This window comes from Phoca vitulina, unplaced genomic scaffold (assembly GCF_004348235.1).
Source record: "Phoca vitulina isolate PV1807 unplaced genomic scaffold, GSC_HSeal_1.0 scaffold8, whole genome shotgun sequence".
Taxonomy (NCBI): Eukaryota; Metazoa; Chordata; class Mammalia; order Carnivora; family Phocidae; genus Phoca; species Phoca vitulina.
The window spans coordinates 2,266,228-2,277,564 of NW_022589711.1; the positions used below are offsets into that span (position 1 = coordinate 2,266,228).

The following is an 11,337-nucleotide window of genomic DNA, read 5'->3' on the forward strand; positions in this document are numbered from 1 at the left end:
GTTTGAATATCATATGGAAGAAGCTACTGAATACATTTGCTAGGTTAATGTCACTTGTAATCTTGCTAACTTTTAGATTGATGGATATATAGGATGTCTGGGCAATCAGGAACAGGGTAACTAGTGACAGAAACTAAGATATTTAATGTGGTGTAGACTGTTCAGAATAAAATGAAGAAAGTCAAATTCTCCACTTTATAGCCTGACAATAGTTTTTTCTTTTTTTTCTTTTTTTTTAACTGCAGTGCTAACTCTTCATTCTATGGAGATAAAAAATTCTCACAGTGTCTGACTTAACAATTTGTGAGACTTTTTATTCTTGGACTTATTCATTAATATATTATGTGAAATAATTTGTGACAATTAACTTCTGTAATAAATGTCTCCAGTAGAAATAATTATTCCTTTCTTCCCACTCATTCACTGAATGGGTGACTGCTGTAGGTCAGAAAGAATCATTATCTCCTATTTTGTAAGAGACCTACAATTTCTTTCACTTACAAGTCATCTACTGCTCCTATTACATTCTAACAAGGAATATTACAACTCTTGTTAGTTCTGCATTAAGACCGCTGCTATTACTACTATTAATATTGTTGTTATTTTATTTTCTGAGTGAAGAAATGGGATTACTGCATAGATGACTGTTTGTCTTGTGTTTGGCTTTATTTATTTGTTTAGAAACTTTAATTCCCATCAACCTTATTTCCATTTTGTTTGCCTCTGGAAGAGCAGCCTAAGACCACTCAGTGGCTGTTGCTACCCATTCAGTGGCCTGAGCAGTGGGAGCTGCAAACCAGTTCTCAGTGGCCGGCTGGGCGCTCCAGTCTTCAGTAGGGAACAGCATAGAGGGCCCCTGCATGCCTTCAGATCAGTCTGCAACTTCAGGTTGAGTAGCAGTGAACTCAGGTGCTGGAGCAGTCCATTCACCCTGAAATTCCTCCTTGGTCACAGCCTTTTCGGCAGCAGCATGGTCCTCTTTTTCAATCTCTTCAGGATCTCTGTAGAAGTAGAGGTCAGGCACGACTTCCCATGGGACTTCCCGGGCCAGCATCCACCACAGCAGACCCCCCCGAGTGAGCTCCCTTGTTGGTGCACGGGATGGCAGTGTCCACGTAGTGCAGTCTGTGTTAGGCTGAGCGATGGTAGGCAGGAGGCAGGTTAACATAAGACATCTCTGTGAGAGGCTCGTGGTCAGCCCTGGGATCAGTAACCAGTCTGGGCTCCCAGAAGGCTGCCTGAATCTGGTTAGTGAAAGTTCCAGGAGGGAAGCGGTAGGAGTGGCTCCAGTAGCAGCAACAAACTTCAGCGCAGCTCTCCGGCCAGTATTCCCAAACAATGGAACACTGACATCAGCTGGGTTTTCAACGGCAACAATGGCATGAGCTGCCGAAGAAGCTTCTCCCAGGTTCTTTACAGATGATATATAGTTGCCATCACTTTTCCTTTTGTGGATGTATTCTTCCATTTGGAAGTCAAGGTCGATGCCACCTAAATGGGTTCCTGCTGCAAGGAATTTGAGGACATCTTCCTCCTCCATTTGCAAGATGTCAAGGGCTCCAGACATGCTGAAGATTTCCCTTCGGGAATGCACGACAACACAGTATGGGGAAAGGCTATTTTGGTTTGTTTTAAAGGCAACAATGTAAACATTTCTAGTAATGTGCATTGTCAAGTTCCTTTTGTAATAATATATTACAAATATAATTTTTGCAGAAACCAATACATAGTGTACATAATATTATTGAACTTTACTTTGTAAACTGATTTGACTAACACCTTGACATTCAAAAAGTATTTTTTTTTTTTTTTTTTTTGTACTGGTTCAGAGCTAAACACTCTGGAGCCTATATAGACAATTAATACTTATCCCGTTATCAGCCTTAATAGACTTAAAGTACTTCCAATTTTAGGGTTTTTCTTGAAATATCTGTGAGACACTATTATACTTCTAAATCTTCTGTGTTTTCCCTCATTTATAATCTCTTTGTCTATGCCACATTCTGTTGCTTAGGCTTCCTAGCACTTCATTTTGTTTTATTAGATCTAAGATAAGTTGTGAAGATCACAGAGTAAGTAACCAGGAATTGTAAGTATATAATGGGCTTTTTTAGGCAAAGGAAGGAGAATGACTGACAAAGTTTAAAACTGTGAGTAAGGTTCAGAGTCACTGATGGCAGAAGAAGAGTCTGTGAGGTTAACTTGAGCTTATTCTGAGGGATAGACATGCCCTGCTGTGAACTTGAGTTTTAACCAGCAAAAATTAACAGCCATATAATGATTTTAAATTTCTGAGTAGGATAACTATGACATTTGAGTTACGGAAAGATACATTTGAATGGCAAATAAAGACTACAAAAAGGTTGCCAAAATAACTTGAAAGAGAAAAATGGTGGCTTGAAATAAATGATTTGCTATGGATGTTACATAAAGAATGATGAAAACTGTCATGTACTCATTGCTTTATTCTAGGTTCCCCAGAACACAGAGCCTGAGGTAAAAGCTATGTGCTACTACTTTATCAGGTAGTACAATCGTGGGGTGCTGGGTTGAAAGTAAAGGAGAGCAAAGCCTATAAAAGTGTAAAAGTCAGACTGTATGATGGTGCTGACAGAGAGACTATGTGGACGGAAGATAAATACATATGCAGATTAAGTATAGATTCCAGTGGGTATTACTGCTGCCCTTTTCAGAGGAGAGAAGGTGTTTGAAAAGGTGACATGACACTAAGCATCTAACTAGTCTTGTTGAAGGATGATGTTATTCTGAGATCTATCATTGGTCTCTGCTACTAACAGGTTAGTTGTATGGCAGTAGCTGAAGCGGTTAGCTAGTTCAGCCTACAAGTGCTACTACATTTATTATGGCGCCCATGCATTTGTTCCATTATTCACAAAATTTGTGGTCTTGTAGACCATTGTCCAAACTTGGGTGGAATAAGAAGGAAGGTTTACTGAAAGTCACAGCATTAGTCATTTTTGTATGCATTACATGAAAAATAAAGATCCACATGCTTTTGCTCAGTCACTTCCATGGGTCTATCCATATTTCTTGTCTCTTCCCCAGAACTCTGAATTTTTATCTTCCAGGTTTTTTTTTTTTTCCCCTTTCCAAATACAGATAATCAATCAAACCTTTTAAATCTGTCCTAGAGGTCATGTATGCTCGTTCTTCTGGCCACTTCTCATCCATAGAAAGTGACAACTAAGTGATTGCACACAGCTTTGCTTACTGAAATGATGTCCTTCATAAGTGCACTTTAGTACCACCGCTTTGTAGAGATGTAATGAGGCAGAAGTTCCTTTCACCTAACACAAACATATTGCAATAATCCATCTGTGAATGGGTTGAGATTTCTCCTACTTTATCAGTTGGTCATAGGGAACCCCCACGAATTCATAAGTATGAATTGAAGGAAAGTCATTTGTATCAAGAGATAGGTGACACAGGCATCAGAATTACCTGTCATGTAATTTAAATATGCATTTGATCTGCTTGGGACAAACCTCTACTGTGGTGTTCCAATTTCACAATAGACATTTCCTATTTTGCTTGATATTATGCCAAAATGATATGATAAAACATACCACAAAATGGACAGCTCCAATAATATAGCCAATTGGTGTTTCCTGGCAAACAACAGTTCTTACTAGGACCACAGCACCACCTCTCAATTCATTCCTTATGCTTTACTGAGGGGGGTATTATCTAGGCTATTCTGAAAGATAGACTTGTGGTGGGTTCTTAGCTCATAAGTATTAAATCCATTTTATCTTCCCCTATTCTCAGAATCTTCTGATTTCATCCTCACCACTATGTCAAGGAAGTAACAACATTTATTCCTAATTTACTGTAATGAAGTGCAGGATTCAAGTAGCCAATTTAATAGGTTATTAGGATATTTTAGGAGTCCTTTAATGGTTATAAATTCCCCTGAAGTAATTAAGTTGTCTCCTATTAAAACATATTTCCCAATCTTTGCATGAATATACTCAAGATCTATGCTAAACATTGTCCACAGTTCCTGTCCAGCAAAAGTTAGCTGGGTTCTATACTTCCTTTAATGTGTAAGCTATTTCTTTCTAGAAGAGATTTTACTTTCCTGTTTGGTCTGTGATTAATCCTGATGCTTGCTATTGTCTCAGAAGCAATGAAGGGAGGCAAGAAAAGATCTTTTATGGAAACAAGTTCCATCTCTATAAACACCTAATTCAAATGGGTCATTTCAAGGTCACCATTCAAGGAAGAGACTGCTTTCCTCTAACAAGAGAAAGGGGGCATCTTCTGCTGAAATAATGAATTCAGTGGAATTTGGGAATTCAGATTTATCAGACTTGTCCATCCATATTTCCCATCACAGATTTCAGAATTCTACTCTTATCCTATCAGAGCCCTAACATTGACAAATGAGATTTGTTAAGGCTGCACACTTAATTAAATCACACAGTCTAACTCCTTTACAACTAGATTTTGCCTTGAGATTACAGCTTTGAAGAATTTTATAGAAGTTACAGTATGCCATGAGATATCACTTGATGCCCAGGTATTAGAGGAGTTGGCTGTTGAGTGATCTAATTGTCATTGTCCCACACAGTTCTAAGATGACAAAACCACACATTCTAATGCCTTAGTTTCCACCTGTACCTCATTCAATCATCACTGTCTTGATGAGTAACTCCTGGATCCTTTGAGATGGCCAAGTCATAGCTTAATCAAATTTGGCCACATCCTTCATGTTGTCTCCCAAACAAGATTTTTTATTCCTTTCAATATGGATAGGCTAAGAATTTCCCAAATTTTTAAGTTCTGCTTCTTTATTAACAATTCCATCCTAAAATCATTTTTCTTGTCACATTTTACTATAAGCATTCAAGAGAAACCAGCAGCTACTTCAACACTTTGCTTAAATACTGCCTCAGCCAAACATCCAATTTTATCGCTCTCAAGTTCTACCTTCTACAAGACACTAGGATATGAATACAATTCAGCCAAACTCTTTGCCATTTCATAACAAAGAATCACCTTTCCTCTAATTTCCAATAACATGTTCCCATTTCTGTCTGTCACCTCATCAGAATAGCCTTTACCATCCATATGTCTACCAACATTCTGTTCACAACCACTTAGATATACTCCAAGAAGATGGAGGTTTTCTCTATAGCTCTCCTCTTCTCCTTCTGTGCCCTTACCAAAATTGCTTTAATGGTCCATTCACAGCAATCTTGGCTTTCTTTAGCATGTACCTCCAAATTCTTCTAGCCTCTACCTTTTATCCAGTTCTAAAACCACGTGCATATTTTTAGGTGCATGTTACAGCAGCACTCTGCTTCTCAGGACTAATATGTATATTTTTTAGGGTTTTCCAGAGAAACAGAACCATTAGGATATATAAAGAGACAGAAGAGGAAATGTATTGCTGCAATTGGCTCATGAAATTATGGAGGCCAAGATACGCCACAACATGTCATCTACAAGCTGGAGAACAATAAAACCTTTGGTATAATTCAGTTCAATTCTGAAGGTACAAGAACCAGAAACTCCAATGTCGAAGGGTAAGAGAAGACGGATGTCCCAGCTCAAGGAGAGGAAGAGAGAATTCGCCCTTCCTTCACATTTTTATTCAATTCAGGCACTCGGGACTGGATGAGGCCTACTACATTGGTGGAATGATTTTCATTACTCAGTCTACTGATTCAAATGCTAATCTCTTCCAGAAACACCCTCACAAACACATCCAGAAATAATATTTTACCAGCTATCTGGACATCCTTTGGCCTAGTCACATAGAATTAATCATCATAATTGGTTAATTCAGTTAAAGAACAGAATGGGGTGCCCTCTCCTACCATCAGTTTACCTTGTCTTGTCCACAACTATCTTCAGACGTTACCAGGTGTAAACATAGGCACATTGTCTCCCCTTTCCTCATTCAATTTCTGCTAGTCTTGGTCTCTGGTCTTTTATGCCACATCACTTTTTTTCTTTATGCTTTGCCTGATAATGAGAATTAAACCTGATACTCAAAGAGAGCAAGTGATTTGTCTATTCCTATATAGAAAATTTCTGAACTAGGAGTTGATCCCAGGTCACCTGAATCTTTCCCCACATGCAGTATGATAATATTACCAAGATTATTGGAAAGTTCATATTATTGCATAGATCATGCTGACAAGTACAAGTATCTGTTTCAACACAGATATAATGACTATAGCATTAGTAATCTGGGCAAAAATGGGCTTTTTTTCTTCATAATTTAGAATCTAGATATAGAATATGAAGTATATACATATATTCAAATTATATTATTATTTTGATAAGGAATCAGGAAAAATAGCTATTTTATTGATTTTCCTTTTTCTAACATAACAGAGTATACATGTGAACAGTAGGCAACCAGCTGTTCCATATAAATGGTATTTTGCCTTGTTTTTCTGAATATATAAATGTGTATATATATACACACACACACGCATACATTTGTGTTTATTATGCATATGTTATTTATTACAAAATTATTTATTTAGTATCTATGTATTATTATTGTCAAATCTTTACATAATCCTTATTTTCTTTTTATTTTCTTTGACTCATGGCTAAATTTAAAACCATAGCATTTGCTTATTGTTGAAGTACTGATTCAAACAGAAGGTAACTGCATTTCCAAGAAATAAAATAAGACTGAAATAGCACTGAGGAAAAATTTTGGCACTATAGGTTGTGTAGTGAGATCATGAGAAATCTTTACATGTTTCCCAAGGACAATATTCTTTGGTATCATGTGATAAAGTATACACAGGAAATAAGAGAAACTAAAATTTGTCTTGGGCAAAGGACCTTTTTAGTTCCTTGATCCATATAAGTTTGATGAACTCTGTCTGATTGCCTAGGGACGAATAACAGTCGGCTGGGGGCAGAGAGATATCTACAAATGACACCTTTAGATGACTTATGTGATTCTAATACAGTCACATCATTCAGTGCTCTTATACATATCCATTCAAGAGGAATTAAGCAAGAAATATTTCTCTGGAAAGTTGTGTTAATTCTTTTCCCAACATAAAAAATATTTTAAATTATCAGGTACTTAAAAATTTAAATAGAATTTGGGTAGAAACTTATATTTTTGTCTATAGCATTTGATTGGAATACAACCAAATAAAAAATATCAATAACTCATTTTACTAAATATATCATAAAGGACTAAAACCTATATGGCACATATATATCTTTGCATTCTCCCGGGTATTTCATTTCATAAATCGACTTTCCTGACCTTTTCCATCTCACAATCTGAAACTGTTACATAGAATGGAATGAGTTATACTATCATACTTCGTAGTACTCATAATTTAAATTTTAAAACAAAAGTTATTTAACAGAAAAATATGACTGTATCCAATATTAAAGACAATGCTAAAATTTATCATGAATTATGTCTAAACTACATGTTATATTTAAAGAGAAAAGATGGTTTCTGAACATTCCACTAGTTGTTCTTAAATCTTAAACATCCCATAACTTAACTTTTGGCCCTTCTATATGAGCCAGGTAATCTTCCTTACCTAAATACTTTAGCTTGTGCATTTATTCTTGGCTCTCATTTGAACTCCCTCATACTTGTAATTGATTCCTGAGGGCTTGAGAGTGAATTACACTTCCTTTTTTTTTTTTTTTTTAAGAGATGGCAGAGAGGGGCAGAGGGAAACGGGGAGAGAGAGAATCCTAAGTAAGCTCCATGTCCAGCACAGAGCCTGACATGGGGCTGCATCTCAGGACCCTGAGATCATAACCTGAGACAAAACCAAGAGTCGGACACTTAACTGACTGAGCCACCCAGGTGCCCTGAATTACACTTACTTTTTAAATAATATTGCTTAGGGAAAAATCACAACTTTATAAAATTGATTATAATGATTCTTTCTTCTTTCATGCAGAAATCCAGAAAGAAGTTCCCACAAAGTTGCAAAATTTGACCAGTTTTTTAACTAATTACTCACCAAATCCATAAAGTCAGAAAACTTCCGGGTGATAATTGAAATACAGAGAACTAGGACTATATGCAACATCCCTATAACTATATCTGATTTCTGGATCTGGGTCCTCAGGAAAATACAGTACTCCCAGGAAATCCACTTTATCTATAAACTTGTAAAATTTCACTGGGTAAATTTTTATTCCAAAGAAACTAAGACAGTTTATACATTGGCTAAGCCAAGAGCACTGCTTGGGGAATTTAACTGTTTTGCTCAAACTATCACTGGCCATCTGTTATTGAAGAGAGGTCTTTAGATCCTGAATTATCTAGGCAGGCTGAGGCTGTTGAAAGAATAACTTGGCTAAATACTCAGTTTTCCATGTCAATCTTTTAGATACATACTGTATAAGGAATGAAGAACAGGTTTTATTATTTCTTAGTGTTGATATTACATGTCTGAAAACTTACTCAGACACAGAAGAATATCCATGTTTCAAATCTGTGTGTGTGTGTGTGCGTGTGTGTGTGTGAAGATTTTGCTGTGATGGTTGAACTGTGTTTCTTTTTAATAATATTCATGACATATTTGTTCAGTTTTGAATAGCTTGAAAACACCAACTGAAAAAATATTTAGCAAGTTGTTTAAGAAAATAAACATTTGGCACAGTTTGCCCTGAATTTTGGTTCAGGTTCAAAGGATAAATGCCTCAACATTAAGCATTTCAGAATAAATATAAATTTTTATTATCTAATTTACTTTGTGAGGATCTGAAACTTCTAGCTTCTTTCTTTGTGTTGAAAAAGAGTCTTTAAAAAAAAAAATTCCCACAGTAAGAGTAATGTTAATGGTGAATATTAGATTAGGTTAGGTTAACAACTTTGTTTTGTGAAAATCAAAAGCAGAAATAACACATTATCAAAAATAAACTTTCAAATTACTGTATTATCTCCACAAATCTTTGATGAATAGTTAATTATAATGATATAAAACACTTGTTTTTAACCCTTAACATGTACCGAGAAAAGACTTCAAATTTTTCATTTACATAAAGTAATTTTATTATTGTAAAAATTATATTGTTATTATTATTATAAATAAATCAGGAAACGATACTTATTTTACTGATTTTCGTACTTCTATCATGATAGAGTGAGCATATATGGGGACACTGGGACCAGATGTTCCATATAAATGGGTATTTGTTATATGCCAAGCATCTATTAGAGTGCTCAGAAAAATAACACTTTTGAATAAATGAATGAAAAGAACAAAAACAGAAGCATTTTAGATATGACATTTTAACTATACTTAAAAATAATACTTATTTTATTTGATGAAATGATTCTATGCAATTATAAAGCAGCCCCTGCCCACCTACACCAGGATTTTCCATATGTAGGGACTGCCTCCCACATTTACCAAGAGGCGATGGTAAGGGGAATAAATAGGAATATGAAGGTGGATGATGACATTTCATGACAAATGAGTCCGATGGTCTCGTTTGTTATCATATTCAGCCATTGAAAATGTGCCAATTCTTGCTCCTCAATAAGATTTTATTTTCTTCCACAATTCAGATAATGGACTCTATGTGGAATTTTGTAAAATGCTTCACTTAAATAGGAAAGTTTATAGCAATTTGAGTCAATATGCCAATGGAAGAAAAGACACAGGTGCTTTGATCTTTATATTCCTTGGAAAATATCTCAGGATTCTAATGTCATTTAAAAATATTTAAAGGACTTTTTTTAATATGAAAAAGCATTTTCAGTATTAGGACCTCATATTTTTATGTAAATTTAAGCTAGAATGATAAATTTACAAAATTTGAGGTGTTATTTGATCTAAACAGTTTTTAAAATTTAGCCGATGTAGTTCAAACATCCCTCTTCTTCTTTTTTTTTTTTTTTAAATATGGAAAGCTTCATGAATTTGGTGACATCCTTGTGTAAGGGCTATGCTAATCTCTGTATTGTTCAGAATTTTAGCTTAAGTACTGCCAAAGTAAGCACTCTCTTTTCCTTTCATGACAATACATTCTTTTGTTTCTTTGAGATTTAAGCTCACAGTGCATGTTCAAAAAAATAATTATGGAAGGAAACCTAATGAACATATGGAAAATGTTGATTTTGGACAGGTGAAAGAATGAAATGATCTGAAGTACTTGTTATAAATGCATATGATGAATTAGTCTGCCGGATTTAATAATATGTTCTATCCCTTTCAATTAAAGCTATTATGTGCAGATTCAAGTACTTTTAAAGATTAAATGTTACGTGGATAGATAGAAAAATGATACTATCATTGCATTCCATGTTCAATAGTATTTTGCATTATTTCAAAAGGTAAAAGTTTAATATTTTTATTTATAAAATATTTTTTAGGGTTTAAAACTGAATTTGTGGCAAAACATGTCAAATCAACCTTTAAAATATGGGGAACATTGGGGTGCCTGGGTGGCTCAGTCCATTAAGCATCTGCCTCTGGCTCAGGTCATGATCCCAGTGTCCTGGGATCGAGCCCCACATTGGGCTCCCTACTCAGATGGTGAGATATGAACTTCCATATCTCTGCTAAAAAGAAATACGTTAATTAAGAAAAAATAGAAGAGTCATTTTAGAAAACATTTATTTGATGGCAATAACTTCGGAATTTTAGCAGGCTTATTGAGAACTTGTTCACTTGCCACTTCATTCTACAGCATGATGGTACAGAAAGGATCTGGAAGCTTGCCACTTGAAAGAGGAAAGGTGGCAAACCTATAAATTACTCTTAATTATCAAAAATAGAATGCATAAAGTGACTTTCACACTCTTGAGTATAAAACACATCAAAAATTACCATTAGACATCCTCTTACAGCTATAATTCACTCACTTGATTTTACAGAGTTCTCAGTGTGCCTGATTTCCTTGGTCTACCTGTTTCTCCTCTCCCCGTCACTCATTATCCCTATTATTCCTCTCCCATTGACTCTTCAATTGGCACATTTCCATACTCCCCATTATGCTTACAAATAATCTCATTAAAAGAGTACAGCTCACCAAAGAGCACTTGTTACATCAAGGGTGGAACTGACATTAGACTCACTTCTCCATGGGCAGTATTCAAGTGTTTTACTGGAAATATACCCTCACATCTGGTTGCTGCTCAGTGGTTAAGTACATAGCCACATTATTGAGCTCAATTATTGCCTGCCTGAGCTAGAAAACAGTTTACAACATGATGAGAGGGTGAAAAGAATAGTGCTCAGTGAAGCGATCATTGACTGAAATATCAAGTACCTCTTGTGTCAAAGTGCTAACAACGTATAATCTAACAGCAATAATGTTTCAAGATCATGTGCTGATTACCTAGAGGTA

General features: G+C 35.5%; 1 non-coding gene and 1 pseudogene across 1 annotated transcript; both read right to left on the reverse strand.

Annotated features, from left to right (window-relative positions):
* Positions 1 to 736: 736 nt before the first annotated feature.
* Positions 737 to 1,567, reverse strand: LOC116634119 (annotated as a pseudogene).
* Positions 1,568 to 9,884: 8,317 nt separating this feature from the next.
* On the reverse strand, positions 9,885 to 9,988 carry LOC116634171. The gene has a single exon (XR_004299882.1). It is a non-coding gene; the product is annotated as a U6 spliceosomal RNA (small nuclear RNA).
* Positions 9,989 to 11,337: the final 1,349 nt, after the last annotated feature.